This window comes from Papio anubis, chromosome 16 (assembly GCF_008728515.1).
Source record: "Papio anubis isolate 15944 chromosome 16, Panubis1.0, whole genome shotgun sequence".
Taxonomy (NCBI): domain Eukaryota; kingdom Metazoa; phylum Chordata; class Mammalia; order Primates; family Cercopithecidae; genus Papio; species Papio anubis.
Genome location: NC_044991.1, coordinates 43594755 through 43620610, shown reverse-complemented (window position 1 = coordinate 43620610; position 25856 = coordinate 43594755). Strand labels below are relative to the sequence as shown.

Sequence of the window (25856 nt, the reverse complement as noted above, 5' to 3'; positions counted from 1 at the left end):
AGGCCAAATAGAGAGGAAGCTGAGAGAAAGGTATTCACAACATATAGTATGCAAAACACTTGTCACTCATTTGGTGCTACTAGACCTTCAGGGTCACGGGGAGACCCTGTAGACAAAGCTGGTGTACATGCAGTTGAATCTGGATGGATTTGGATTTCTTAAAGGGAGAGACAGAAGAATTATAATTAATGGGATGGTATGATGTGATTTTCTTTTTAGAAAAGTTTGTCTCTGTGACTTTGTGGAAAACAGGTAAGAGGTCAGGGATGCATGTGAAGAGACCATGATCTACGTGAAAAGTGATGGAAATCTGTATCAAAGAGGTGGCAATAGTAAAAGAAGAAGTTCTTGAGATACTTAGAAGATGGAATTAATAGGGCTTAGTTACTGATGGGATTTAAAGAGAGAAGGAAAGGATTTAAAGATTTCGACTTATCTGGCCAGAGTGATTCAAATTCACAGAAAAAGGAACCTGTGAGAAGGAGCAGGTTAAAGGGAAGAGGAAGGGAACCACTTCTGTTCTGAGCAGCCTGAATCCGCACTGCCTGTCGGATAGCTGAGAGAAGGTGTCTAGTGGGTAGCTGTGTATCTAAAACCCAGGCTTGGGGGAAAGATCACAATATAACTTAGAGATACAGATTTGAAAGTCATTAATACATTTACAATGTCTTACCCTGGAATCCATGAGTAGTCCTAAGGGGTTCACAAACCTCAGATATATGTATATACTTTCCCCTTGGGCTAAGAATCTGCACTGAGTATTTCCAGTTGCCTTATCCTGCATGCATGTATGTGCATGAGATCACTTAGATCCCTTCTCTGCCCTATCTATGTCCCCAAGAGGCTGATGTGTTTGCTAGCATTACCTGACTCTCTTGCCACTTCTTATGGTGAGGCATTGGCAGGAGATGAGAGGGAAGGAGAAGGGAAAGGTTGGGATATTCTTTTCCTGCCTTCCCTGCATTGGGTCCCATTTCTGGCAGAGGCTGTATTCCTCCAGGACTATGGTTCCTGTTCAGAGTCCCCTCCTTCATGGAACCAGCGCTCCCAAGCCTGCAGTAACACAAGGCCTTTAGTCCCAGCGGGTCCCACTTTCTGCTCTTCCTGTCCTCTTGGTGATTTGACATGCTTTCCCCGTTGCCTGAAACCTGCCCATACATCACGAGGAGTCCCTTCATTATGGTCTCTGTACCATCTGAGGCAGATTGTTTCTTGCCAGATTCCATGTGTCTTTTTTTGGTGCTCTAGTATGCACTTGTGGGAGAAAAAAACTCTTACAAGCTATGGGGATGGCTGACCTCACCCACGGAGTGTGGCCTACGAACTACCTGTGAGGACTGGCAAGTACCTTCATGGATCCTTATTTACCCTAAAACAGTTTCTAGAATCTTAGTGACAATAAGTTGTTACCACACATCCCAGGTGAAACTGCACCCAGTGAGTATTGTACAAAATTACTAGGACTGGCCTTGAGTACTGCTGAGCTTAGAAGGGGAGGAGAATGTGAGAGTTCAGAATCTTCTTTATGTGTCCAACATAAAGAAGACTGAATGTTACAGTGATGCCTTCAATCTAACCTGAATGTTCTTCTTATATATATATTTTTTCTCCACTTTTTGAGGTGGAGAGGGGGATCAGGATGGAATATTTGATAGATAAAGAACCCAGGAATTTCTCCACCCTGCCCAGCTAAAACTATACTACTTGGCAGAGTTCCCAAGAGAGCACTGTGCAAACAATGGCAGTGAACTGGATGTCCAAGTGCTGCCTTACCACGCGAACCGGTACCTAGTGTTCCAGTGAAAACTTCAGTTCAAAACTTAACTTCAGTGAAAACTTCCTGCCTTCTTTAAATTTGAGAATACATATCAAGCACCTGGAGTGCAGGTTCTTACATTTTAAGAAACGATGAACCCACCCATTAGAAAATATGATTCAATTAGTAGTTTAGGCTCTAACCAGTCAGATTAACAACTCCATTCTCTATTCCCTCCCTGCTTTCTCTTTCTCACCTACCCCCATCCTTACTCTCTGAGGACACACAGGAGTTGGCAGAAATGGGTCTGGTATGAGGAGAGGCCTGAAAGCTCCCTGTCCCTGGACTCTCCTCAACTTCTTTCTGCCATTTTTTTCCTACTGACTCTCCGCGCTGGCACACTTTTTTCTTCCTGACTTTGTGTTGACAAATGAAGCATCAGATAACCTGGGGGACAACTGATCTTGTAGGTCTGTATTTACACATGTTGCCAACCATAGGTAGCCAAGTCAGTGATTCATCAGGAGTTGGTAGATAGGGCAGCTAGTGATGGTGAGAATAGAACCGTTCACCTCTTTTCTCTTCCAGAGGAATCAGGGAATAAGATATTAGGGTTGGTAGGGACCCTAGGGATCATTGGGTTTGATTTTTTAAATATTTTCAAAAAGCCTTAGAAACCTGTATTTAAATAAAATCTTTAAAATAAATAAATATATGAAACAGGCCTTGTTCTGGATGAAGTGGGTTGGAAATCTGAGTCCACATGAAAACACCATGACTCCTTCCCATTGTCACTGTTGCATGGAGGCTCCTGGGAACCCTGAATACTTCATGAAGTCCACCTCGAAATCCTTCAGTTATGAAAACCTACTGTACCACAGTCTTAAAGGATTTGCTCACAGAAGTTAAATGGCCTAGAGAGTTGGAGAGCCTCCTAAATCTAGGAAGCAGCCCCTTAATCCACATTACATTGCCTTCCTCTTCTGTCTGTTGGATTCAGGATTGCATACCTGACACCCCATTTGCATTGCTCCCGCACTTCCGATTCAGTACAAACCTGACATTTTTCTATTTAAAATTTTTATATATAAAATATTTGTAGATTTTAAATGGTATGTGTGTGTGTACACTGAAGAATGTATTCATTGTAGGTTTATTCTCATGGGTAGTTGGCCAGTTCTGGTCAGGGAGTGCTGGCTTACACTGTTAGTCAATGAGTATCTGACCATCGCCCATGCTGTACTTCCCTCATTTAGAATCGCACCTCTAAGTTATTTATTTACTCTGGCATGGTCCTTCTCTCTGTCATTATAACTGCTCTGGCATATGGTTTTGACCATTATTAGCTGTAAAAGGGAATCCCAGTGATAGCCCTGGAAGTGCTGATAAAGTGAACACTTGGTGGTAAAAGGCAATTTTATGGCAGCTCCAGGGAGAAAAAAGAGGGTCGAGTTCACAAAGCAATTAGAGATTGGTGGAAGTCCTTTGAGATATGAGGGATATAAACCTCACTGCAGCCTGGTAAGATTAACCAATAATTGTATGGACAATGTCTAGAAAAAAAAAAAAAAAAAAAAAACTATTGCTGAAGCATATCTCCAGTTTAGTAGCTATGGGAAGAAAAAGAAAAATGATTGCTTATGTTTGATATTGAAGACAACATATTCAAAACGACTGTGCTCCAAGGAATCCATGTAGGATAGATTAAATTAGTTTGTCATCTCAAGGAGCTTGTTCTTAAAGCTAAGTGTTGCGCTCATTTATCAGTCCAGATAAGGATACAGTAATCAATGCAAAAGAAGCAAGATCTCTTTTTCTTTTGTGTTGTCATATAGTCAAAACAATTTTCAGCTCTATTCCAAGTGTTGGCTTAAACAATTCTGATTATATCAGTTTAATTGGACTATAAATGATACTTAAATATTTCCCAGTAAGTCATTGGTATAGCACCATACCAATGACTGGAATTTTCTGATCTTCATGCTTGGTCACACAGTAAGATGTGCAAACAAACATTCTCTTATAAGAGCAAAGGCCAGGCATGGTGGCTTATACTTGTAATCCCAGCACTTTGGGAGGCCAAAGCAGGAGAAGTGCTTGAGGCCAGGAGTTCAAGACCAGCCTAGGCAACATAACAAGATCCCTTCTGTACAATCAATAATCAATCAATAATGTACTTATTAGTCCAAGTGAAAATAAATAAATACTTCATTTTTTAATAGTACAGTTCTGTTATATTTTTAAAATATAGTTGCCACGGTCAAAAGTTATTTAGAATCTGACTTGGCATAAAAGGATTAATTTTTGTTTGTTTGTTTGTTTTTTAAGGAAAAACACTAGCTGGAACCAACTGTGCACAGTGAAAATGACAAAAGACTGAGAGAAACTTTAGAAATGCAAGTGAGGGAGTAAGGTGCTAACACGCCCATAGCAGTCTTGGCAGATGAAAGATACTGATTGTCAGTTTGCCTGAAGACAATACCTATATACACAGAATGGGTTTGACTCAGATTCCACCATTTATTGCTGTGCCCCTAGGAACCCACTCAATCTTACTGAGCCTCAGTTTCTTCTTTGGTTAAATTGGGATAACCATACTTGTCTAATTTACTTTCTTTCTTTTTTTTTAAATTATATTTTAAGTTCTGGAGTACATATGCAGAACTTGCAGTTTTGTTACATAGGTATACACGTGTCTTGGTGGTCTGCTGCACCCATCAACCTGCCATCTGCATTCGGTATTTCTCCTAATGCTACCCCTCCCCTAGGCTCCAATCCCCTGACAAACCCCAGTGTGTGATGTTCCCTTCCCTGTGTCCATGTGTTCTCATTGTTCAACTCCTGCTTATGAGTGAGAACATCTGGTGTTTGGTTTTCTGTTCCTGTGTTAGTTTGCTGAGAGTGATGGTTTCCAGTGTCATCCATGTCCCTGCAAAGGACATGAACTCATCCTTTTTTATGGCTGCATAGTATTCCATGGTTTATATGTGCCACATTTTCTTTATCCAGTCTATCATTGATGGGCATTTGGGTTGGTTCCAAGTCTTTGCTATCGTGAATGGTGCCACAATACACATACATGTGCATGTGTCTTTATAGTAGCATGATTTATAATCCTTTGGGTATATACCCAGTAATGGGATTGCTGGGTCAAATGGTATTTCTAGTTCTAGATCCTTGAGGAGTTGCCACACTGTCTTCCACAATGGTTGAAGTAATTTATACTCCTACCAACAGTGTAAAAGCGTTCCTATTTCTCCACATCCTCTCTAGCATCTGTTGTTTCCTGACTTTTTAATGATCATCATTCTGATTTACTTTCTAGGGTTGCTGCGAGTACCCAGTGGAATAGTGTATATAAACATTTCCCAGGAATTTGGGAAATGGTATTAATTTTATTTCCTTGTTCTCAGTTGGACTGTGTGGAATCTTAAAGACCTAGCCAGATGTGAACCTTTCCCTTTTTAAAATTTTTAAAGTTTTTATGGGATCTCATTATGTTGCCTAGGCTTGTCTCGAACACCTGGCTTCAAAAATCCTCCTGCCTCAGCCTTCCAAAGCACTGGGATTATAGGTATGAGCCATTGTGCCAGGCCTTTCCATTTTTTTTTGAGATTGAATCTCGCTCTGTCGCCCAGGCTGGAGTGCAGTGGTACAATCTCAGCTCACTGCAGCCTCCGCCTCCCGGGTTCAAGTTTTTCTCCTGCCTCAGCCTCTCAAGTAGCTGGAATTACAGGCCTGCACCACCACATCTGGCTAATCCTTTGCTCTTTTAAGAGAGTGTTTGATTGTACATCTTCCTGAGTGAACAACCATAAAGATCAGAAAATTCCAGTAACAATAACTTTTTAACCAACACCTTCTAAACAGCACCTTGAATTTATTTCTCAATAAAGAAGAAGTAAGGGAGGTTTTGAAACTCAAGAAAAGGATAAAGGAATGTTTGAGTTTGATTGAGACCAGGAGACAGAGTTTAAGACAGTTCTTAATCTATTATTAATAGTGAGGCCTTAGGCCTCATTTAAAAAAATGACCTCCTTGTAGAATATGAAGTGGTACCCTTAAGACCTAACCATTGATGAGCTTACAAAAAGAGATATGTTTTCCCCCATCGGAAAGCTTCCCTCTCAGTGCAGTTCGAAAAATGAAGGTCTACCCCAGGTAGTCATCCTTCATGTAACATTAAATATTAAATTAAATTGGTTGGTTGTAGACCCAGTGTTTTCTTTGAATTTTTTAATGTAAAGAAGTAGGTCTTCTGGAATATTTTCTGGTAGTGTATCTTATTTCCTTACCCACCTGTGATGTAGAATCTCTTCTGCCTTGGCAGGAAGAGAAATCTGTACTACACTTATTTACTTCTGGCAAAGCAGTTCCTATTTTAATACCTACTTGAAAGTGTTAAGACTTTTATTTTATTGTTGTTGTGGAGGGTATGAATTATTTATACAAATTTCTTGCTTTAAACCAGAACAATGATAAACTGCTCTTTAAATATCTGTTGGAAAGGCTTTCAGTTTTAACTCATTATATTGTACTGTACCTATCAAGTCATTTATTGGGTTTTCATCAGAGTCAAAACACTCAAAAGTGATTCAGGGTTCTAGATGACTTCTTAGCTGTAAAATAAGTTTGTCTTTTTTCTCAGCATTTTGGAGCAACCTTACATACACATGTGGTTGAGATCATTTGCTTGAAGCCAGTTAAAACCTATTGGAAACACACAAGACACAGCACAAGTATTGCATTTTTGGAGCACAGTATACTGTGTGTCAAAAACCTAAAATCATTTATTTCTAGTAATTGATCTCGACCATATGAAAAAGTATTAGCTACAAGAAGCAATCAGCATTGTTTATGACAGAGAAAACCCAGAAACTAATTAAATGTCCAATGAGTTACCCGAGGAAATTTTGAAAAAATTCATAAGAACTAGCTATTTAAAATGATTCTGTAAAAATATTTATTTAAAATATTTATTGACATGAAAATCATTTCATGGAATTCTAAAAAAAAAGATGGCAAATAGTATGAATAGGTGATCTAATTTTGGTATTAAAATATATATTATTTATTTAAATTGTTAAAAATGCATAGAAAATGGTATGAAAGGACACGTATGAAAATACTATCAGTGTTTATCTCTGAGTAGTGGAAATCTAAGTAGCATTTATTTTTTTTTCTTTTTGCCTATTTATTTACTATTTTGTGTTTTGAATTATCCCGTGGTGAACATATGTTACTTACTTCATAAAAAGTAAGAAAAACTGTTCAGGATGACCGACACATCTTCAAATAGGGGACTACAAGAGAGGGAGGTGGTAGAAATTGACCATTCTGTGGGGGGACCATTCTGATTTTAGGATTTCTCTTTTTAGCTTTGGTAAAAATAAACAGAAAACAAAACTGTGTCTTAAAATATAAGTATTAAAAAGACTGTGTTTGTTCTATGTGTTTATACTGAGGTTCAAATAGCTGTTGTTGATTTACACTGTTTGAGTGACTAATTTCTACATTTTTAGTCTAATTTTTTCATCTGCTTTTTGAACCAATATAGGTGATATTCACTTCTAGAATATTTTATTATGATGTCTGCATCACAAAATAATAGTTAAATGCATTGTGTGCTGACCAGATCTGACTAGATTCTAGGCTTATTCTAAGTGCTTGGTATGTATTTACTTGCCTAATTCTCACAATATCCTATGAGGCAGGTACTATTATTTTCTCTATTTTACAGAAGAAGAACCTGAAGCCCATGGGAGCTAAATCTTTATTGGAAGTCGTAAAACCTGTGGTAGATCTGGGATTTGAATCAAGCAGGTTGGCTCCAGTGCCATACAAATATGTGTCACATATGCTGCATTATATTTTCATATTTACCGAAGATGTTATGATGGTTAATTTTCTGTGTCAACTTGACTAGATCATAGGGTGCCCAGATAATCTGGTTAAATGTTAACTCTTGATGGCTTTATGATGGTGTTTCTAGATGATATTAGCATTGAAATCAGCAAACTGCATAAAGCTGATTGCCCTCTCCAATATGGGAGAGCATTATTTGATTGACTGAGGACCTAATAGAACAAAAATGTAGAGGAAGGGAGAATTCACTCTTTTTGCCTGGTGGCTTGAGCTGGAGCATCATCTTCTCCTGCTCTTGGCTGGGACTAGACTTATATCACCAACCCTCCAGTTCTCAGAACTACACTACTAGCTTCCAGGGTCTCTAATTTGTAAATGGCGGATGGAGTTTTTAACCTTCATAATTATGGTAGCCAATTTCTATTGGCTTTGCTTCTGTGGAGAACCATCACACAAATTTGATGAATGAAAATGCTCATTTAAAATGAAAGGAAACTTCAAACACTGTATTATACTCTGAAGTATAAAGTAGGTAATATATTTTTAATAGAACATAAATCCCCAAAGAATTTTATTTTCATAAATAGCTTGTAAAGAGGATTAAATTTTTAACTTGTAATTTTTCCCTTTTTGTTAACATGTGTGTGACACATTTTGTATGAATGCCACAATATACCATACCCTAAAATACATCATTTTTGTGCCACTGGTTAATTTAATATTTGTTTTCTTTGTAATATTTATTTATCCAAGAATATACACACACATACACACATATATATTTAAACACATATGTTTATACTTATCCTATGCACACACACAGTATACTTATCCTACACACACACACACACGTGTGTGTATATAGGTATGTTTATATATGTATATATGTATATGTATGTGTGTGTATATGTATAGGATAAGTAGTTCTTTTTTCTTTTTTGTATGTAACCCATAAAATAATTAGAACATGCAAACTCACTCTGTGTTTTCAAAGGTCCAATTCGTTATCACCTCACACCTTTTCAGGAAAGACAGTTATCAAAAGCATCTCAAATTTAGGCTTTCACTGCGTAATGTCAAAGTTCAAACAGTAGGAAAAGAAATTTATACTTACAAAAATCTCATTGTGCATTACATTTTAAAAAGCACCTGCCATCCTAGAAAGAGACAATAAATGTTTTTACCCTTTAATGTTTAGACTCTTAACAATTTTCACACTAACTTTCTTTCACAGGCCTAAAATTGTACTTTTCCCCTCCTGCCATTTTTTCCCCTTATTTATATCATTTTATGTTGGCCTCTTTCTTTTCACTTTTTTCTGTTCTTTTATCCCTTTCATTTCTCTCCTTCTAATAACTTTTTATCCATACTAATAATATAGATGAAGATAGTGTATGTGTATTAGTTCATTTTCACACTGCTAATAAAGGCATACCCGAGACTTGACAATTTACATAAGAACGAGGTTTAATTGGGCTTACAGTTTCATGGGGCTGGGGAAGCCTCACAATCATGGTGGAAGGCAAGAAGGACCAGGTCACATCTTATGTGGATGGCAGCAGGCAAAGAGCTTGTGCACGGAAACTCCCATTTTTAAAACCATCAGATCTCGTGAGACCCACTCACTATCATGAGAACAGCATGGGAAAGACCTGCTGTGATTCAGTCATCTTCCACTGAGTCCCTCCCACAACACATGGGAATTATGGGAGCTACAAGATGAGATTTGGGTGGGGACACAGAGCCAAACCATAGCAGTATGCAAAAGATGTTTTTATGGATTTTTTAAAATAAATTAACAATGCTTTTTATGACAGTGAATGAATGCTATTTTTCAAGAATAAAAAGAGAAGCTATGCCAGATCTCCCCCAGTGACATAAAAGAGAAAAGTAGTTATTCCAGGAAAGATTGTATTCCAGTTTCTGGTAAAAGAAAAACTGACTAAAAAGAGGCTTAAACAATTTTTTCTCTTTCTTCATATAACAAGTCCAAAGGCAGGCAATTTCTGGTATTACTTTAGCAACTCCAAGACATCAGGGTCGAGGTCAGGATGATGCTCTTGACTTTTCCATCTAGTGGTGAAGTGGTTGTTGCAGCTTCAGCCATCACACCCACATTCAAGGTAGGATGAAAGAAATCATATTTATCAGGACAGCAAAATGGCACTGGAAATCCTCTGCAAATTTCTGTAGGTAGTTCACCACTGCCTCACCCATGCTGCAGGGCTAATTCTAGTTGCACACAAGACTGAGCAATAAGTTTTTGCCACTAAAATTGCCAACTGAATAATAAATCAGATTTCTCTTAAAAGAAAATGAAAACTGATTATCTGATAGATGTATTAGCTAGGTATTTCTATGCAACAAATTCTCCCAAAATATAGTGGTTTGAAGCAACAAACATTTACTATCAAGCAGTTCCTTTTTCCTTTTGAACCCTTTGACCAACATCTCATTTCCCCTATTTTCAGCCCCTGGTAACAACCTTTTCACTCGCCGCTTACTTGAGTTTCAGTTTTTAGACTTCACATATAAATGAGATCACACATTTGTCTTTCTCTGATTTCTTTCACTTAGCATAATATCCTGCAGGTTCATTCATGTTGTCATGTTATCACAAATGGGAGGGTTTTCTTTATTATGGCCAAATAATATTCTATTACATATACATATATAAATAGATATAGAAAATGTGATGTGTATGTATGTCACATTTGCCTCTTATATCACAATATGCCTCAAGTGATAGAGTGACTCACCAAAGGGCTTAACTCACATCTAATATATAGTTGACTTCATTGTACAGTAAGTCTGACATTAAGTATGGTGCCTGTATTAATTTGCTAGGGCTGCCATAATAAAGTACCACAAACTGAATGGCTTAAAGAACAGAAAATTATCCTCACCCATATTTATGTGCACCCAGATTGAAGTGTCCTTATGTAATGTAGCTATATTTACTTTTTGGTGCCAAACATCTTAATGTCTTTTTTAAAAATATGTGTCAGTGAGAACTGCCACCTGATAGGAAAGCATATTTAGATTCTTTTTCAAACAAATCTCATTGAGTCTAATATATAATAGTTTTATAGATTATATGTCTTATCTTTATCATATACATTTACTTGATTACTGGTGGTTTTATCCCAAAGTTACAGTTCTGTTTGTTATAAATTGATATTATCATAGAGGAACAGCCTTTAAAGACCTTGGAAGTAGAGTATTAGTGCAAGGTTTAAAAGAAAAACGGCGGCATTAAAGAGTGTCAGCTCTTATATGTATATGCTTTTTAGGAACATAAACTCTCTTAGGTCATACTTGTCAATAAAGGATTTTTTTCTCATAAGTACTCTATAAGCTTTTAGAAATTTGCCAACAGGTGATAATACTCCTTAACAGTCAGCTGGAAGTGTCAGAGCTCAGGATATCTGCTTTTTAATTGCCATATTCAAGGTCTAATTATTTTCTCTACATTGGGGTAAGAGAACTGTAATGAGGAAGTAAAATCATTAAACACCAGTGAGTAAGGGCACAGAATCTTCTTGAATTCTGATGTGAATTAGCTTTCCCAGCAGAGCTTTGGCTGTGAATAATTTCTATCTGAATGTCTCCTTCTCAGTTATTTGAGAGGTCACATAAAATATAAAGAAAGACTGCTCAACTCTTGTGGTCTTTAAAGAGAAGGGAAGACAATGGATTAAAAGGCTATTATTACATTTAGACTTATAGACTGTTAATACTTAAGAGTTTATTAACCTCAAAGTGTCAAAATGTTCTATAAATGAGTAAGATAGTATGCAAATCAGGCTACACATATGATAAAAGTTGTCATTTGAATAAGTGGCCTAGAAATATATAATACTACACAGATTTCATACTTTTTGAATTCACAGAATTTAGACACTCAGATTCCTTTAAAACCAATTTTGCTGCTTTATTTATTATTTATTATATTGCCTTTCACAGTTATTCTTTTCTGTAATTCTCAGCTGTTTTAGAAAACTACCACAATTACCAAACTGTCTCAAAAGCAAGATTTGTTACTGAAGCTACTAGAAGGCTAAGAAATCACAAACATTTGATTCTTTAAGAGTATTTGTGTATGCTTGTGTGTATATCATGCATGGTTTTATTATAAAGCATGCTAAATAAATTGTTTGTGTTTGTGTGTATGTATTTACCACTTATGGAAAGAACATAACCCATGGCAGAGACTGAACTAAGTGCTTTCCGCATTATCTCATTTTTCTTTTAACAATTCTTAAATGAAGGTATTTTCCACATTTATTAGATAATGCAATGGGCTTAGCAAGTGGCTGTATTAGTCCATTTGTCTTGCTATAAAGGAATACCTGAGGCTGGGTAATTTATTTTAAAAAATAGGTTTATTTTGGCTTATGGTTCTGTAGACTGTATTAAGAAGCATAGTGGCAGCATCTGCTTCTGGTGAGGGCTTGTAGAAGCTTACAATCATGGCAGATGTGGAAGGAGAGCAGGTATTTGACATGACGAGAGAGGAAGCAAGAGAAAGAGATGAGTACCATATTCTTTTTAAACAACCAATTCCCATGTGAACTAACAGAGCAAGAACTCACTCATTACTGGGGGGAGGACATCAAGCTCTTCATGAGGGATTCACCCCCATGTCTCTAACACCTCCCACCAGGTTGCACCATCAACATTGGGGGTCACATTTCAACATGAGCTTTGAAGGGCGCAAACATCCAAACTACACCAGTGGTTTAGCTGGGATATGAACCTAGGTCTGCCTGTCTCTAGAGAACATTCATGGAAGTACATAGAAACCATATTCTTCCTTGCCACTACAAAAAACTCTCTAGCAATTTGCCAGTGTTGATTATAAATAATTTTATATGGATCCATAAAGAAAATAACAAATTTTGAGACTCTCTGGAAACTGTGAAGAAAAGATCTGTCCTCATATCAACCTTTGAAAATTCAAAGAGCAAACAGAAGATTGGGTTACTTCTGTGATCACATTGATAATTCCAGCAGGCAAATCTTAGTCACAACGAGTCCCTGGAGTCCAGCCAGTCTGGCTGCTTTGATGTTGGGCTCAGTAGAACTGAACCAAATGTGCGTGGGAAAGAGAAGAACCAGATATTGCCATAACTGCTCATCAGTCAGGATTTCGTGGACTGAAGAACACAGAGTGAACAAACCTGAACCCATACAGGAAAAATGAACGTAGCAGGAGCAAACCATCACCCTCTCAAACAGCATAGGGATGGATTTTCTGGAGCCAAAGAGTGGGTTTGGGGTTATGTAGTCCAAAGTCTGGACTCAAGGGAACCTCAGGTCACCAGTGTAAGTGATCACCCATATCTTGAGTCTTCTAACAACTTGACATGAGTAGTTTAATATGTTCAAGCTTCAGTTTCCACCCTTGCAAAATGAAAATTATATTGTTCTCTTCCAAGGTTGTTGGTGAGGATGAAAGAGATAATATTGATGAAAGGAACCTGCATACAGTGCCTGATACACAATAGAGATGATGATGATAATTACAATCATAATCATAGTCATAATCACAATAATGCCCTTTCTAGCCACATAGGGCAGAGACATTGGAGCAGTGGTCCTCAAACATACGGTCAGATTTGTCATTAAAGTCTGTGATCTTATGACATGATGAACCCATTAGATCCCTCTCTATCATCTGGATATTGTTCCTTGCTTTTTCTAAGATCTTTTTGAAGATGAGAATATATTTTCATAATCTTTTACTATTTTAAAAGCTTTCTGTTGAGCATACTATACATATTGGAATGTGCAAATATCAGTTATACTTCTTGATGAAATTTTACCAACTGAACATTTTTGTAGCCAGTACCCAGTTGAGAAACAGAACACTTTCTCCAATCACTACACTCCCCCAATGAAGTGTATCCTGGGCTAATAGATAAGTTTTGCCTATTTTCCAAATTTAAATAAATAGAGCCATATGCTTTGTACATGTTTACACCTCACTTCTTTTAGTCAAGATAATGGTTGTGAGATTCATAGATTCATTCATGCTTTGCATGTAGCTATGCTTTGTTCTTTTTTTTATGGCTATGTAATATTCTATTGCATGAATATACCACAATTTATCAATTTTCCTATTGATGGGCAATTTGATTAGTTTCCAGTTTGGGGGTATTATGAATAGAGATTCTATAAATATTCTTGTGCATGTCTTTAGTGTACAAATGGACATATTCTTGCATGCCTAGGTTTGGGACTGCTAGGTCATAGTATCCATATGTTTAGCATCTTTTCAAAAGCAAGGATATCATTTTATATTCCCACCAGCAGTGTACTGGGTTGTTTTCAATGATTATTGTGTATTGGGAATTATTCTTCCTGCATCATGGTTATTTTTAAAGCATCCACCTCAGAAGAATGCAGCTCTACTAAGGGCTGGTTCTTGTGGGCATTAGATCCCACCAAGACAGCTGAGAGCAGGACATGCCCTATGATATGTGGATGTGTTAGAGGCTGGAAAGCTATCAGAACCATGTACTTCTGCTGCTGTTTTATGGCTTCATATATTTTGGTGGCAGTCCTTAACAGCTGTGGATTTATTTTTCTAATGTTTGCTTGGAAACTGAAATGAGTTTGAAAGCAGCCCGATTCATATAGACCACACAAGAAAGAAGCAGCATATTAGATAACACAAATATGGGCTAGAGTGGCGCCAGAGAACAAAAAAGAAACAACTAACGATTAGGTAACTAGTGGACCCAGGCATGAAATTTAGTAATATGCTGTTTCAACATAAAAGGCTAAGAAAAACTTGTTTGAAATTGTAGAAGTGTCTGACAGCTAGTGTAAGGAATGTGTGAGTTTTCCTGCTGACATCCTCCCATACCAATGACAGTTTCAACTTATCAGGTGGCCTCCAATCTTAGCAATGAGGAGAAAAATGGGTAATAAATATGAGATCTTGTGTTAATTCAAACCATTCACAAATCTCTTTATTTTAGGGAAAGTCATGCTAAAACCACAAACCAGCAGGAAGAAGTAAAACTTTCAATAATGGATTGAGCATCGACTGAGCTTGAGGTCTGACACGCTGCATTCCCATTTTATCCTCAGACCCTGCCAGTTGTGTATTTTCGCTAACATGTATCCCACAGATTGGTCCCAGAGATGCTAAGTCACTTGTCCAAGTTCCCAAAGTTTGTAAATAACAGAGCCATTTTCAAATTGAGGTTGATCTGATTCTTCAATGCTTCATGTTGTGAGAGAGACATAAAAGGGAAGTAGTATGTTTTGGCAGTAAACAGCAGGCAAACTAAAAAATATTATCTGATGGACAACACAAGCACTCTTTACATCTCTGTCACTGTGCCCTGTCCATTAGGAGCAGCTGAATGCCATTTGGCTCTTTCACTTTCTGCTGTCTCAGAAAGACAAGCCGAGCTTACACAAATCACTGTCTTTGTTGTCCCCTCACCTCCATGTCTGTATTCATCTCTGTTCCCTTATGTTGTAATTTTCTAACCCTTTCCCCTCCCATCGAGTGGCCTTATCTGAAAAATGAATCCTCAAGTTGTCCACAGCTCTTCACTAAGACCCAGTCTAGATCAAAATGAATGCAGGAGGCTCTCAGGCAGCAGGGCAATGTGTGGAATTTATGGTAGTGTGGGGGTGTAATCTTAGTGCAGACAAGTTTTCCTTTGCCCTGTTGGAATCACATCGGAGCCATCAAATTATATTGCTTCTGAAGATGCAGTTAAAGTGACTTGGGATGTGCTCCTCTGGCTCTCCCACTTGAAGAGCTTTACTGTGAAGCTTGAGCTTAAGGTAGAGATAAGCTGGTAGGCCCAGGTGAGGAAAGTGGTTCGATTCCTTGTGACATCTGGAATCAGTACTTGACTGATAGAGTTGGTCCGTACTTTCATGATCAAACATTCCAAACACCTCACTTAATGAGGGAAGCTCCAAAAGTCAAATCCAAGAATGACAAGTTAGGGAGGAGTGAGAGCTAGAATAAAAATCTCCCAATACACAGTATAGTCCTCTTTGCTTTTTAAAAAAAAGTTATTGTAATCTCACAGATGAGTAAAAGTAAGCAAAATGAAGCTAGCTGATTTAACAAACTTCATTGTAGCATCGACCAAAAATGTGTGAATCAGCATTAAATTGGGCCAGATTTGGGGTGGGAGAAAAAAAATGGTCAGATTTGTTCCACCAAAAGTCATCATTAGATGTCTTCATTCCAAGCTCAGAGTGTACATAAAGCAATTTGCTGCTCACAGCACGTCCACAGCAAATTATTTCCCTCCCTAAATCAGAGTTGTGGTCATCTAATTTCCCATTCTCAATACTAGTCACGCTTTCGCTCTGTGTAAAAATTCAGATTTTCTTCTCTCTTCTTAGACACATGGCACCTTTTCCCTGGAAAAGGTAATTTCAACGACTGTATTGACATGTAATGATATATTCACATGCCAATCACATTTGCATTTACTCCACTTGCTACTGAAAAGCTGCAAAGGAGTCCCTGTCATCATGTGTGTCCTCTCCCAGCCCAGCATTCACAGCAGGCTGGCAACGCCAGGCATTCAGTCAGCAGGTCATAATGGCCCTATCGCTTTCTGTTATTCAAAATGGAATTTAACTGGGAACTTCATATTGTATTGAACACTTAACCCAGTTTTCTTATTTGTTATAGGTTTATATTGTTAAGCAGTATGGTAAAAATAAAATTCTATTTACCAAATTCTCCTTAACACATGGAATGTTTCATAGGCCAATAAATAATAGGTTTTAAAATAACTTCCAAATCTTTATATTCTCCATATTCTTAATATCCTTCTTATCTACTCCAGACCTTTTATTTTAAAACTTGAGAATATCTTAAGTAATTGCCAGTCAATATTTATTACATCAGTATATTCTGCATTTAGCTTTATTGCTTATATTTTAACAAATATAATAAAGACAATTATATATACAAACTTATGCAGTTTGTAGCTTGTTGCTATGGGCCAGGCCCTGTGTTAAGCAATTAGAGGATCTAAGTGAGCCCTCACCTTAACTCTGTGAAGTAGATATCACTGTCCCCTTTTTACAGATGAGGAAACTGAGGTTCAGAGAGGTTAAATCACTCTTTCAATGCCACACTTAAAAAAGTGGTCAAACTAGGAGTGATGGTGAGTGCCTACAGTCCCAGCAACTCAAAAGGCTGAGGTGAAAGGATCACTTGATACCAGGAGTTTGAGTCCAGTTTGTGCAACATAAGAGACCCTGTTTCAAAAAAACAAAATAAAAATAAGTGGTCAAATTAGGATTTATAATCAGAACTGTCTGACATTAAAGTGCTCTAAAAGGTGAAAACACGACTGGGCTCAGTGACTCACACCTATAATGCCAGCACTTTGAGAGGCCGAGGCGGGCGGATCACCTGAGGTCAGGGGTTCGAGAGCAGCCTGACCAACATGGAAAAATGCCATCTCTACAAAAAATACAAAATTAGTCGGGTGTGGTGGTGCATGCCGGTAATCCCAGTTACTCGGGAGGCTGAGGCAGGAGAATCGCTTGAACCTGGGAGGCAGAGGTTTCAGTGAGCCAAGATCGCTCCATTGTACTCCAGCCTGGGCAACAAGAGTGAAACTCTGTCTCAAAAAAGAAAAAAAAAAAAGTGAAAACACACTATTCTGTTTTTAAAATGGCATGAGCTTTCTTCCTTATTCCATATTCACATGGACCATTTCATCCACAGGGAAAGACGAGGAAATTATAAATACCATGATTCATAATTTAATTGCCAGTGAATTGATAGATAGTAATGAAACAAAAGTATGAGTGCACAGAGCGGAGTGAGGATGGTATTAGTCATTCAAAATCTATTCAGATGTTAGCAATGGGCTGTTTTTGCAAAATCTAGGATCTTTATAAAAACTTTTTTTAAGAGCTGAACTTTATTGATTCAAATACTAAAACTTTTACAAAGAAACCTTTTTAGTTTTATTTTATTTTTAATTGACAAATAGTAATTTTCTTTAAGGGGCACACAGTGATATTTTGATACATGTATATATTGAGGAATGATCAAATCACAGAACTAGCATATTCAAATATTTATGATATTTTTGTGGTAAGAACATTAAACATTCTCTTTTGGCTGTTTTGAAATATACAATACATTACTATTGACTATAATCACCCTGCTGCTCAACAGAACACCAGAACTTATAATAGCTCCCCCTATCCCACCCCACCTCAAGCCTCTGGTAACCACCAATCTACTCCCTACTTCTATGAGTTCAACTTTTAAAAGTAACTTTTAGTGGAAATCTTTCTAAAATATTCCATAGGCATTTCTGTATAGCATTTAAACAGATGACCTCAGGACATCACTTGAAAAATCCAGAATTTCACTATGCAGTGCAATAGCTCTGGTCCGTTTTCATTTGTCTTGAGCTCTGCTCTCTTGATATTGACTCTCATGTCGGAATCCACTTGGTTCCTCCCTTAGTGACTTCTCTTCCATCTAGTGCGCTATGGACTATGTAACACAGGGTTGCAAAAAATCTGTGTATAGAGTGATTGGGATTCTGAAAGAAAGCCTTACAGAGGAAAGTGGTGCTTCAGTTATAGCTTTTTGGGGTACCAGACAAGTTTTATAATTTTGAAATACTGATTTATTTATATTTCACATTGTTCACTACATATAAATGCACATGTAATAAAATGATGGTAAAGGTACATACAGAAAAATTAGGCATAGAAATGTGTACATGAGAACCCATATCAAAGGAGCTTCTTGGCAGTCAAACCCAAAGAGGCAGATTTAGTTATGATTTTTATTATCATAGAAGATAATGTATAACAGCCCTGAAAGCGCTCATAGAAAGCTTCATGTATCTTTAAAAAAAAAAAAAAAAAAAATTCCCTAAGTCAAAGTGGGCTAAAATTTCTCCTCCTCCTCCTCCTCCTCCTCCTCCTCCTTTCTTCTTTCTTCTTCTTCCTTTTTTTTTTTTTTGGAGACAGAGTCTTGCTCTGTCACGCAGGCTGAAGTGCAGTGGCAATCTCAGCTCACTGCAACCTCCACCTCCTGGGTTCAGGCGGTCCTCCCACCTCAGCCTCCCAAGTAGCTGGGACTATGGGCATATGCCACCACGCCCAGCTAATTTTTGCATTTTTAGTAGAGATGGAGTGCCACCATGTTGGCCAGGCTGGTCTTGAACTCCTGACCTCAAGTGATTCACCTGATTTGGCCTCCCAAAGTGCTAGGATTATAGGCATGAGCCACCATGCCCAGCCTAAAATTTCTTCTTGGTGTTGCTTTCAATAAAAAAAATCATTATTAGCAGTAATAACAACTGAACTATTACATTAAAATACTGTGAATCAGATAATGAAATACAGAGGTTTGCTTCTGAAGGCCTTAAGCATCTATTCAGAAAGCAAAGACAAAACTTTATAGGGCTAGCCAATTCAAGTTAGTATATGTTGTCATTACTGAATTTATGTAAATTATAGATGTAACATTCTAAACCCAGTTTTTCAACTTCATAACTAAGATATGTGATTGAAGATTCCTCAAATGCTTACAAGGACATTAACATCACCCAAATCAGCCAAAATATGTCATCTACCATTGAATTGGACACCCACATCCAATGACTGGTTAATGCAGATACAAAAAGGCCAGCCCCTTCACCTCAATTCCTGACAACTCTAAAGTGTATCCCAGTTTCAGAGACCTTCATGGGTTTGGCGGAGGTCTGGTGGTGACTGCCTCTCCACCCAACTTCTTTCTCTGCCCAGTCCTGCTTCTCTCACTTCCACTGTAGTTGTTAATCTCAAGATCACTCCCTAATACATTTCCTGATTTTCTGTACTACTGTGTCCATCCCAGATGCTGCTTCCCCCAAAAGAACATGCTGCATTACAGGTCACTTTGTGCAAGCTGCTAAGAACACTGTTCAAGGGAAGTTACAGTCTAGTTTACAAGACAAGGCACAGCAGTGCATACACAGACTGAGGTGCAAATGAACCCTTCAGCTTCTGGCTTCTGAATGCTCTTACCTCTCAGAAGCCAGGGAGATTGCTGAGAGTTGGGGGAGCCAAGGAAGGCTTCTCAGAGGAAGCATCTTTTACATGTTTTCTTCTTCTACCCAAAGCACCTATCTCGGAATGTCACATGATTCAACACTACTACTTTTCCATGTGTGTTTGTAAAAGTATATAACAATTTGAGGGATCATATTTTTATGCTGTAATCTTTCTAAATCCTCTTTCTAAATCCTAATGATGTGTATGAATACCATAGAAGTACCAATAGCTCACAAAGGCCTGCAAGAAGGTAGTTGTGTTTCCTGCATAGAACCCTGTTCAATTGCTGCCCGTCTCTTAGGATTATCATGTAGCTTTTCACCTTAAGAAACTAATGTGCAGTCATCTGACTAAATAATCCTTTTGGCTGAAATACTGTTCCCAAACATCTCTTATTTTGTTGTGTCTAATATTTTACCATCTCTGCTCAGCAAAACTTATTCTCCTCATAATTTCACTTTTTCTCCACTTACACTAACACGTGGTTTTAAAGGAAATCTTGATGATTCATGGTGATAATAGTATGTACTTTAATAAGGTTCTGCCATTCATCATGCTGTTACGTCCGTGTATTATAACACTAAATTGTAGTCACCTGTACTGATAGTCTTCAGTTTGGCTTCCCCAGAAGCAGACCCTGAGATTTTAAGGATTTGAGGGTAGATAGTTTATTAGGGAGGTGACTCCAGGAAGGAGAGAAGAAAAGTGAAATAAGGAAGAAAAGCCCGTCAATAAAGGTATATTATCAAGCCACTTACAACTGTGAGCAAGTATAGCTTAATCCAACTGGGAACTCTGGTGACCCCTGTAGAATATGTACCTCCCTTCCCACCTAAAGGCAAGGGATCTGGGCTACTTTACCCTGACTATTGTCAGTAATCTCTTAAGAACTGTTTCCCTTGGACATTAAGTCCTGAGCACTCTCAGTTTCCCAAGTGCTTGAGCAAAGTAGATTCTCAAAGTCAGAGAAAGCTCTTAGGCAAAATAAATAAAACGTAGGTTCTGACAGTCAGGCCTAAGGGCTCTGAGTTAGTAAAGGCAGGGGGATGTGGGTGAGGTCCTGAAACATCATCTACACTGGCTAATCAAGAGAAAACACAGGATTGCAATCCCATTGCATAGCCTGGATATTCTCTTCCTCACTTCTACAGTCAATCACGCCCCAATTTCTGCTGATGCCATTTCCCTGCTAGCTCTGGGGACTCCCCTTCCTTTGCTGTTTTTGCTGTCTTCTAGCCACATATGTCTGCTTTCTTGCGTGTTAATACCCCAAGAGTTCTTGCCTCTGAGCCTTTGTTCAGGATGGAGCTTGGGTCCCTTTGCTGAAATGTGTTTTTTACCTTGTGTATTTCTGCTGCAGTCCTTCTCCAGGCTCACCTTCTCTAAGATACTTCACATATCTTTCTTCTATAGTTGGTGGCACTTCATTTTAGCCTTATTTTAGCACTTCTCATAATCTGGCCTTTTATTAAGTCAGGTTCATAGACGTCTCTCTTTCTCACTCGATTGTGAATTTCTGAGGGGCAGGTGCTGGTATGCAATTACTATGGTACCCACTCTAGTGCTTCACATATAGTAGATATTTGATAAATGCTTGTTGAATTAAATTGAATAATTTAAATCCAAATTAGGTCAGAAAAGGATGGTGTTTTGAGGGGGGACACCAGATTCAGTTACGTGGATAGGGAAAACATACACTTGAATTTTCTAACAGCTTGCGCTCAAGCTGTCATTAAAATTAAAGTCCTTTATTAGACACTTTCATTGTTGCCGAAATAATAATCCCTGTGCCTTGGAGCAGTAGATGTAACAGCCTCTCTTAGTTATAATTTTGTGACATCAGGCATCAAGCAGTTGGGAAATTGCGAGAGCTGGTAATATAACTTTACATATAGTATATCATTACAAATGAGAAAACAGGGCCTGGGGGCAGGGATGCTCTGTAACATACTTTTCTGAGAAGAAAGAAAACTCAATGGAATGACAGTAAATTCTGTAAAAAGCATTTTTTCCTTAAAAAAAAAAAGACGGTGCCCATTTAGTTATCCTTTAATAATTTCAATTAACTTCTGCATGGCAACATGCTAAAAGAAACAAATTACCTCTCAGTCAGAAAACTGTCTCTCCCTGTCAGTCTCTCATGAACACACACACACGCACAGACACACACACACACACACACACACAGACACACACACACAACTCTGAGAGCAATCATTTTAGGAGTCTGGGCTGACTCTGAACACTGCTCCAGGAATTAAAGGTCTAGACTGGGCAAATCACTCTCTTTACTGGAAATATCCACCATTTCCTCTCCTGTTTCCCACCCATTTCTGTGTTTGCACACTTGTAAGCTAATCTAATTTAAATGAGAAAAAAAAAAGCCTTTAATGGGATGATAACCAGAAAATATGTTCTCTTTGTGTTTAAATGAATTCAAATGAAGTCATATTTTGAGGGAAAAGGAGAAGGCCAGTCGCCCTGGGGAACTTGGAGTCGAGACAGATGACTGTGCATGAGCTTTACTGGCAAGCCTCTTTCAATCTATTTCATGGCTTAGATACCCCCACTCCTCTGATGCTCCAGCCCAAACAACGATACACAGTGTGTCAGGAGGCTGTAGTATCCTAAATCCCAAATTACTGTGACTTAATGTAGTATTATTTTGGCTTCTTATTGCTGTGTTTTTCTGTTTTTATTTTTAATCTCACCTGAGAAGGAGGCAGACCAGGGGTAATATGGGAGATTCATGATCATTCGGGACCTAGACTCCTTTTATCATCTTTCTCTCTGTATTTGTCTTCCATCTTCAGTGTTGCCTCATGATCACAGATGACTTGCTGGAGCACCATCAATCACCTCTTTGTTCCAGGCAGAAAAAAGGGGAGCAAGGAAAAAAGATTAAAAGGACAATGCTTCTTCAGTGCATTAGCAGCTTACTTTCTCTTGGCCACCTCTGTCAAAAAACAAGAATAGAAAACATATTTTAATAAAAATGCATTTTATAAAAAGAAGGGAAGAATGGCTATCAGGTAGACAAAACACACAGACATACACAATATTGCTTCTGTTAGATCCTTATGTGGATTGGGCTGCTAAAGAGTAGTGAGAGCATGCTTTAAGTGCCTAAAAAGTCTCTGTAAATTCCCAGTTCTCTTGTTGATAGTGTTTGATTCACTCAGAGAAAAAGAGAGAAACAGAGAGAGAGAGAATATGAGGGAAGAGGCCTGACATTTTCTTAAGAACTGAAACCTTTTTTTTGAGATGACTTACCTTTATCACCATCCAAAATTCTAAGCACTGGATATTTGTACCAGACTCTAAGGTAGGACAGCACAAATCCTTTGTTAACATGACTTGGTCCTTACCTCTTAATATCCCTGTTTCTTCCCTGAGGGAGAGTTTGCCTGGGAAGGACGCAAGTATAATTATTTTCCTTCTGCTGGCCAAAATTGTCTCTTTGTTCATTCTCAGCTTTCAAAAGAAATTGAGCTGAATCCACTTTTAAACTCTAAAGGATTCATTATGAGAAAAGAAAAGCAAAGACAGAGAGAGATGTGAGTTGTCTTTGAAGGAAGTGGAGACTAGGAAGTCCAAGGTTGAACTCCTTGCTCTTAAAGACAAAAACTAGAGTCAGTCTTAGGATTGCAGTGGGCTCTGTGCGCCAGAATCCGTAGCCTTTGGAGAGGAATGCCCACAGTCTTTTGTTGAGGTAATCACCTCTCTCTTCAGAATCTCCAATCTAGAATTTCCCATTTCACTTTTTAGTAAGAATATGAAGTTGGATACTGGGTATTCAGATTCCTGTTTCCGTTCTGTCTGTCCTCTCAGGCCTCCAAGTATGTATAAAGAAAGAGGCAATGGGGCAGTACAACAGCTAAGATAGGAGTGGTAACATGCCTGTAGGATCCTCAGAACAGCCACCACGGGGACATTCAAATGATCACAGGCAATTTCTAAGGAGGTCAAGGTTGCAGGCTTAAATCTTACATGAATCATTTAGCTCTAGTACTTTCACTGGCCATAAGCTATACACATAATGATAATCATTGCTACCAAGAATTTATTTATTTCTCATTTTTGATCTGTCATGTATAATATGATCTAAATGTAATAGGCCATTCGATTCAATATTAAATGCCTATTAAAGAGATGGTCAGTTTTTAAGTTTTAATAACTAATTTGAAGCATCTTCATCAATCTTCTCTCAATTGCCTTTTATATTTTAAATGGTCGTTTTTGAAAGGCTTTGTCATTGAATATATTGCAACGTGTGAAAAAAAGTGTTAATACTAAATGTGACTTACCCTCAAAGGTCCATAGAAAAGAACATCTGTCATTGCTAAAGATCATGTAGGCTTTTTTCTCTGCCTGGGGAAAAGTTCAAAGTTGACAGTGAGTTCACTTGAAGAGATGTAATATGAAGTCAAAGCAAAGGTAAGTTGACAGGACAAGAAAGATAAGGTTTACCAAGGAGTCTTGGCCCCTTTCATCTGTTCCATGATCTCACCTGAAACAAAATCCTTGTTCTGCTTTATCTTCCTATGTATCCAGGAGATTTAAGTAGTAACTGAAGCTGTCTGTAGAGTAAGTACAGTAGACATAACACCATGCCTCGTTTTCGTTTTCATGCCAGGGAAGCCATGTTCCCGTGTTGAGATTACCTTTAGTGGGGACTTTCTATTCCTTTCCAGAACACCACTTACAAGGGAAGAGGCGGCAGAATTATTCCTCTTTACAGTGCTTGGAGGAAATTCATAAGGTGATCTTTTTCAGACTATACTTTCCTTAAGTACTATTTCCCTGAAGAAATGCTGCAGAATCTATTCTGTGGCATTCTTGGACCACAGGATTGGAAGCACTTGATTGGGAGTAAGACAGTACGTTTCTAAGATCTCTTTACTATATTTTGGCTCTTTTACTCACTATAAAACATTTACCTAGAAGGGCTTCTATTAAATTTAGACTAGCCCATTCTCTGACAGGTAAGTCCAGGCATCAAAAAGTATATATTTTCTAAATATTGAAGTGCCATTCTGCCTGTAAAAAAATAAGGCTAATTTGTACTGATGTGGAAAGATGTTCCAGTGTATATTAAGCACCAAGAAATGAATTAGATTTGAGAGAATTCATAATATTATCCTTTTTAAAAAGTAGGGGTAGATAGATAGATGGATGGATGAGCAGATGCATTAGAGCGACTTGCTGCAACCTCTGGGGATAAGCAGTGTATGCAGAAACTTTGACAGTGAATTTCTTTATTGAGGACTGTGGCCCAGTGCGGTGGCTCACACCTGTAATTCCAGCACTTTGGGAGGCCAAGGCAGACGGATTGCTTGAGTCCAAGAGTTCAAGAGCAGCCTAGGCAACATGGTGAAACTGCATCTCTACTAAAAATATAAAATATTAGCCAGGTGTGATGGTGTGCACCTGTATTCCCAGCTACTCTGGAAGCTAAGGTGGAAGGATCATCAGAGCTTAGGAGGTTGAGGGTGCAGTGAGCTGAGATGGAGCCTCTGCACTCCAGCCTGGGCAACCAGTGAGATCATGTCTCAAAAAAAAAAAAGGACTTTTAGGAAAGAGAACATTCTGATTATCTACTTTTAAGTAGTTTGACTTAAAAACCATATTAACAGAATTTATTTGAACCCTGGCAGATATTGGACCATTTTAATTTTCTTCTTTGTACTTTTTGTATTTAAAAAAAGTTCCTCAAATTAGTTTTTTTTGTTTTTGTTTGTTTGTTTGTTTTTTGAGACAGAGTCTTGCTCTGTCACCCAGGCTGGAGTACAGTGGTGCAATCTCGGCTTACTGCAATCTCCGCCTCCTGGGTTGAAGCAATTCCCCTGCCTCAGATCCCTGAGTAGCTAGGATTACAGGCACTCACCACGATGTCAGGCTAATATTTTTATTTTTAATAGAGACGGGGTTTTACCGTGTCAGTCAGGCTAGTCTTGAACTCCCGACCTCAGGCGATCTGCTCTCCTGGGCCTCCCAAAGTGCTGGGATTATAGGCATGAGCCACCACGCCTGGCCTCAGTGTTATTTTTAAAAGGTATCCTTGATGTAATTTTTCTTTATATTAAGGATTCTATTTTAGACTTTTATATATACTGTTTTAATTCATCCATTAAAAATTGAGGACTATATCAAAACCTGTATA

At 38.1% G+C, this 25856-nt stretch overlaps 1 protein-coding gene across 3 annotated transcripts in view; it reads left to right on the top strand.

Annotated features, from left to right (window-relative positions):
* Positions 1-25856, top strand: part of MACROD2 (mono-ADP ribosylhydrolase 2) — a 2100238-nt gene that overhangs the window by 801165 nt on the left and 1273217 nt on the right. The gene's annotated exons all lie outside the window — the stretch shown is intronic.